A 5,090-nucleotide genomic window follows, 5' to 3' on the forward strand; every position below is an offset into this window, starting at 1 on the left:
ACAACTATTTTTATTCCTCCCACATTTTATAATTATTTTCAGAATGAAGGTTGGTATAATACAAGTTACTCTGTCATGCATGGCCTGTCTCTAAGGAATTAATTAATCAAACAAACAACAAATAAGTAAAGATTTCGATAATTTAAATAGCACACTTTAAACATTTGAACACTTATAAACTTAGAATATTAAAACCAAAACTTAGAGAATACATATTCTTTTTAAGCCATCTTGGAAAATTGCAAAAATGTACTGTGTGCTAAGATATAAAATGAATCCAAACAGATTTCAATGAATTATTTTTATGACGACTACAACCATGGAGTATAACTTCTGGACCCGCTTGACCAGGGAGCCCAAACAGTGACCCCAGGCAGCCTGAGAGCTCAGTTTATGGAACTTCCGGGCCATGTAACTTAGTCTACAGCCCTGCTCAGTAACTGGATAGCCACAAGCAAAAGAATGAACCTGGACTTCTATTTTACAACACTCACAAAAAATTAACTCAAAATGAATTAAAATCTTAAATGTAAGACCTGTAACCATAAAACTCCTAGAAGAAAACAGGGGAAAATCTCCTTGGCAATGGTCTTGGCAATAATTTTTTTGGATATGATACCAAATGCACAAGTAACAAAAGCAAAATAAAGAAAAACATCAAACTAAAATGTTTCTACACAGTAAAGGAAATCATCAACAAAATGAAAAGGCAACTTTTTCTTCTAATAAAGCATTAATATACATATTAAAATAGCCTCAAACTCAATAATACGCAAGGAAACGTAAATTAAAACCACAAGTAGCATTTCCTACCCTAAAGATTAACCAAGCATTAGCAATGATTGTCAAGGAGAAAAGGAACACATACATTGCTTATGGGAGTATTAACTGGGACAATCACTTCGGAAAATAATTTTGCATAATTTATTAAATTTTAACATTCACATAACCAAGCCACTGGTTATACACTTCCAGGTCCAAACTTAGGCAAGTTGCCGTGCATGTGCACCAAGATGTGTAAACAGATGTTACTCTAGCATTATTCATAGCAGCAAAATAAGTAAATGCACAGATAGATAAGAGAAAAAACTCAAATGTTTAAATTCAAATGGGTAAAAAAATTACAGTACTTTCCATGTAATGTAATATATAGCAATGAAAATCAATAAACTAATGCTACATGCATCAGCATAATCTCTAAAGTAACATTTGAGCAATGGCAAAGCAAAACACATATTATTCCATTTATATAAATTTCAGTAACAGATAAAACTAAACAATATTTCATTTATGGATGCATAAGTGATAAACTTGTAAAGAAAAGCAAAAGAGTAAGTCACAAAATTTAGAATTATGATTGTTTTCTTTGGGACTTATTTCTGTTCCAATTATTATGTTCTTTCAGATCAATTTCCAGTTTTGAAAAAATTTTCTGTAAGTTTAACTTAGTATGTAATGGGGTTATGTTATAAACTAAATAAGGTTTATCTGTGACCCCCTCCTTCATGAGAAACAACCTATTGGCATTCTTGATTCTTTCTACTTTACTTTGTTTCCTATTATTTCCTGTTCTAAAGTTTATTCTACTTACTTCCATCTACTTTCATTAGTTATTTTTTTGCGGTTCACAGGCCTCTCACTGTTGTGGCCTCTCCAGTTGTGGAACACAGGCTCCGGATGTGCAGGCTCAGCGGCCATGGCTCACGGGCTCAACCGCTCCATGGCATGTGAGATCTTCCCAGACCGGGTCACGAACCTGTGTCCCCCGCATCAGCAGGCGGACTCTCAACCACTGCACCACCAGGGAAGCCCCTAGTTTCATTAGTTTTCCTATGCTTTTCTACTTCTTTCTTTTTAAGATATCTGCTTAGACCACTGTTTTTTTGTTTTTTGTTTTTCAGAAACTCTTTCATTCTTCCATTCTAATATAAGCATCTTAAGCGGTCAATTATTCTGTAAGCACAGACTTGGTTACATTCCACAAATTTTATATGTCATAGTTTTGTAATTATTCATTTAAAAATTCTTTCTAATTGTCACTTGACTCCTTTTTTGATATGTGGGTTATTTAGAAGTGAATTCTTTAACTTCCCAACAACCGGGTATTTCCTAGTTATTCCTACTGACTGCTAAATTAATTCTTTATAACTATATGATTTTAATATTTTGAAGTTTTGAGGCTTGATTTATGTCCCAGTATATAATCAATTTTACTAAATGTTCCATGGACACTTTAAAAAAAAAAAATATATATATATATATATATATATATATATATATATATATATATGCAGCAGTTTGGAGGCATAGCTCCTATACGTGATGATTAATCCAAGTTTGTTAAATAAGTATTCAAGGCAAATAAACATATGAAAAGATGTGGTAAGTCCAAATTAAAACAAGGAAATTTTCTAAACTGCAGTTAAGAAAAGTAGAATCAAAACAGAATGCAGTGATTTTGCTAGGTGGAAGAAAGAGAAACTAGAGTTTGAGATGTCTACAGAGGCTAGAATCTGCAGGTCAGGGTGCTCAAGAGGTGAGACTTGCACAAAGAAGGAGCTCAAGAAATCTGCAAAGGAGTCTTCTTGATTTCTATTCAAATTTGAAGCCTGTCTCATACAAGGAGACACTATACAAGACTGATAGAAGAAAGCCACTGCGGAGCTATGGTTTGAACAGCTATTGTGGAGATCACACAGTGCTGGGGTTGCTAGAGTTCTGACCACTTTAAAAAAATCCTAGCAGGACCTGTGAGATACATAGGCAAGACCACAGAAGGGCCACACTTTAGGAATGTGCCTAATCCAGCTCAAAAGGGACACTATTTCTTAGGCCTTAACAAAGTGTTAAACAAGCCTCAACAAAAGAAAGTCAATCTGCCAGCAAATTAGCTACCTGCCAGTAAAATCTCAACACTTTTGAAAAGAAGACAACATAATTAAGAGTATCAAAAATGTAGTATTCACAATGATAAGCAAACACCTAGGCTACAAATTAATGATAAAAAGGAAAAAGAAAAGATAAAGCAATACCATTTGTCCGTTTACAGTTTTGCTTGATTAGATAGATTTTTGTATGTTGTGTTCTTTTTTTCTATCCCTTGGCAAATGGTGTGCATCATCTATTTTGTTCCAAGGGTTATCCTGCACTGTTGTTTCTTAATTTCTAAGTAGGTAAGACTATGTTGGTAAGGTTTTCGTAATTTATTTCCAATTTCACTTGATTCATGATAAAAGCATAATGTATCAATATATTTCTTTCTCTTGAATATGTATCATATGTGTGTGTATTCAAGAAAAGATACTTTACATACAGGAGAACAAAGATAAGGTTGACTGTTGTTTTCTTATAAGAAGTTAAGTAACCAAAAGTCAATGCAAAAAATAATTACAACCTAGAGTTCTCTTTCAAGAGAAAATACCTATCGAAAATAAAGGTTTAGGGCTTCCCTGGTGGCGCAGTGGTTGAGAGTCTGCCTGCCGATGCAGGGGACATGGGTTCCCACATGCCTTGGAGTGGCTGGGACCATGAGCCATGGCCACTGAGTCTGTGCGTCCGGAGCCTGTGCTCCACAACGGGAGAGGCCACAATGGTGAGAGGCTCGCGTACCGCAAAATAAATAAATAAATAAATAAAAATAAAGGTTTAATAGCCATTTTGACCGGTGGCTATTATAACCTTTATTTTTGATAGGTATTTTCTCTTGAAAGAGAACTCTAGGTTGAAATTTTTTTTGCATTGACTTTTGGTTACTTAACTTCTTATAAGAAAACAAGAGTCAACCTTATCTTTGTTCTCCTACACACACACACACACACACACAGAAAGTTTAAAAAAAGACATTTTAAAACAAAAGCTGACAGACTTATTATTAGCAAATACTTACTACAAGAAATGTAAAAGGAGTTCTTTGGATAACTCTTCTAAATAAAGGAATAAAGAGCACCAAAAATGATAAATATGTGAGCAAATATAAAAGTGACAGGAGGAAATAGAAAACAAAATGCAAACCCTAATCATAAGAAAGCTGGAGTGGATATGATACAAAGTATATTTCAAGACAAAGAATATTAGTAGCTATAAAGAGGGACATTTCATAATGATAAAAAGGTCAAGTTTTCAAGAAGACATAGCAATCCTAAATATGTGTATACCTAATAATAAAGATTCAAATCATGAAGCGAACAATAACAGACCCAAAGGTAGACAAATATAGTTTAATACTCATCACTCAGTGATTAGAATAAGTAGAAAAAAAGTCTGTAAAGGTTTAGAAAGTTTAGACAATATTATCAATTAAAAATTTCTTCTCAGAAAAATATATTGTCAATGAAATAAAAGTGCAAGCTATACCCCAGGAGAAAATATTTGAAATAAATATAACTGACAAATGATTTACATATAGAATATATAAAGAACTCCTACATTTCAATAATAAAAAAACAAACAACTCAATGAAAATAAGCAAAAGATGGACAGACATGGTGCCAAGGAATATATGCAAATGGATAATAATTACATGAAAAAAATGCCCATCATTATTAGTCATCAGCTAAATACATAAAATCACATTACATCCATTAGAATGGCTAAAATTTAAAAATAATAATACTAATTATTGCTGAGAATCTGGAGGAATGGATTCTCTCATACATTTCTGATGCACATCTTAGAACATTTAGTGAAAGTAAGGATTATTATGGGGTTAGATTTTTGCTTTTAACTACTGTGCAAGAGAACCCGGGAAAAGAAAATGATGAACTCAGGGTTTTCAATTCCTAGCTAAATATTCATATGCAAGATCTAAAAATTATGACTTCCCTGAAAGAGACCTTTACCTCCTATAGTCACAGGGCCCAAAATTCTGAAAATCAAACCTAATCTAACACTGCAGCTGGTTGAATTACAATGCAAATTGAATTTTCAACTTCACAAGTCTTTGTTGTTAAAGCTAAGGCATTTATTGGGAAGGAATGGGATTCTGAGAATTGGGATTGGAACATGAGCAGATCCTGATGAAGCCACAGACACTGAGCATCAAAATTTCCCTGAGCCTTCTTGCTAGTAGAAACAGCTCTTCCACCCCTGCT

The sequence above is a fragment of the Pseudorca crassidens genome, chromosome 2 (genome assembly GCF_039906515.1).
Source record: "Pseudorca crassidens isolate mPseCra1 chromosome 2, mPseCra1.hap1, whole genome shotgun sequence".
Lineage (NCBI taxonomy): Eukaryota > Metazoa > Chordata > Mammalia > Artiodactyla > Delphinidae > Pseudorca > Pseudorca crassidens.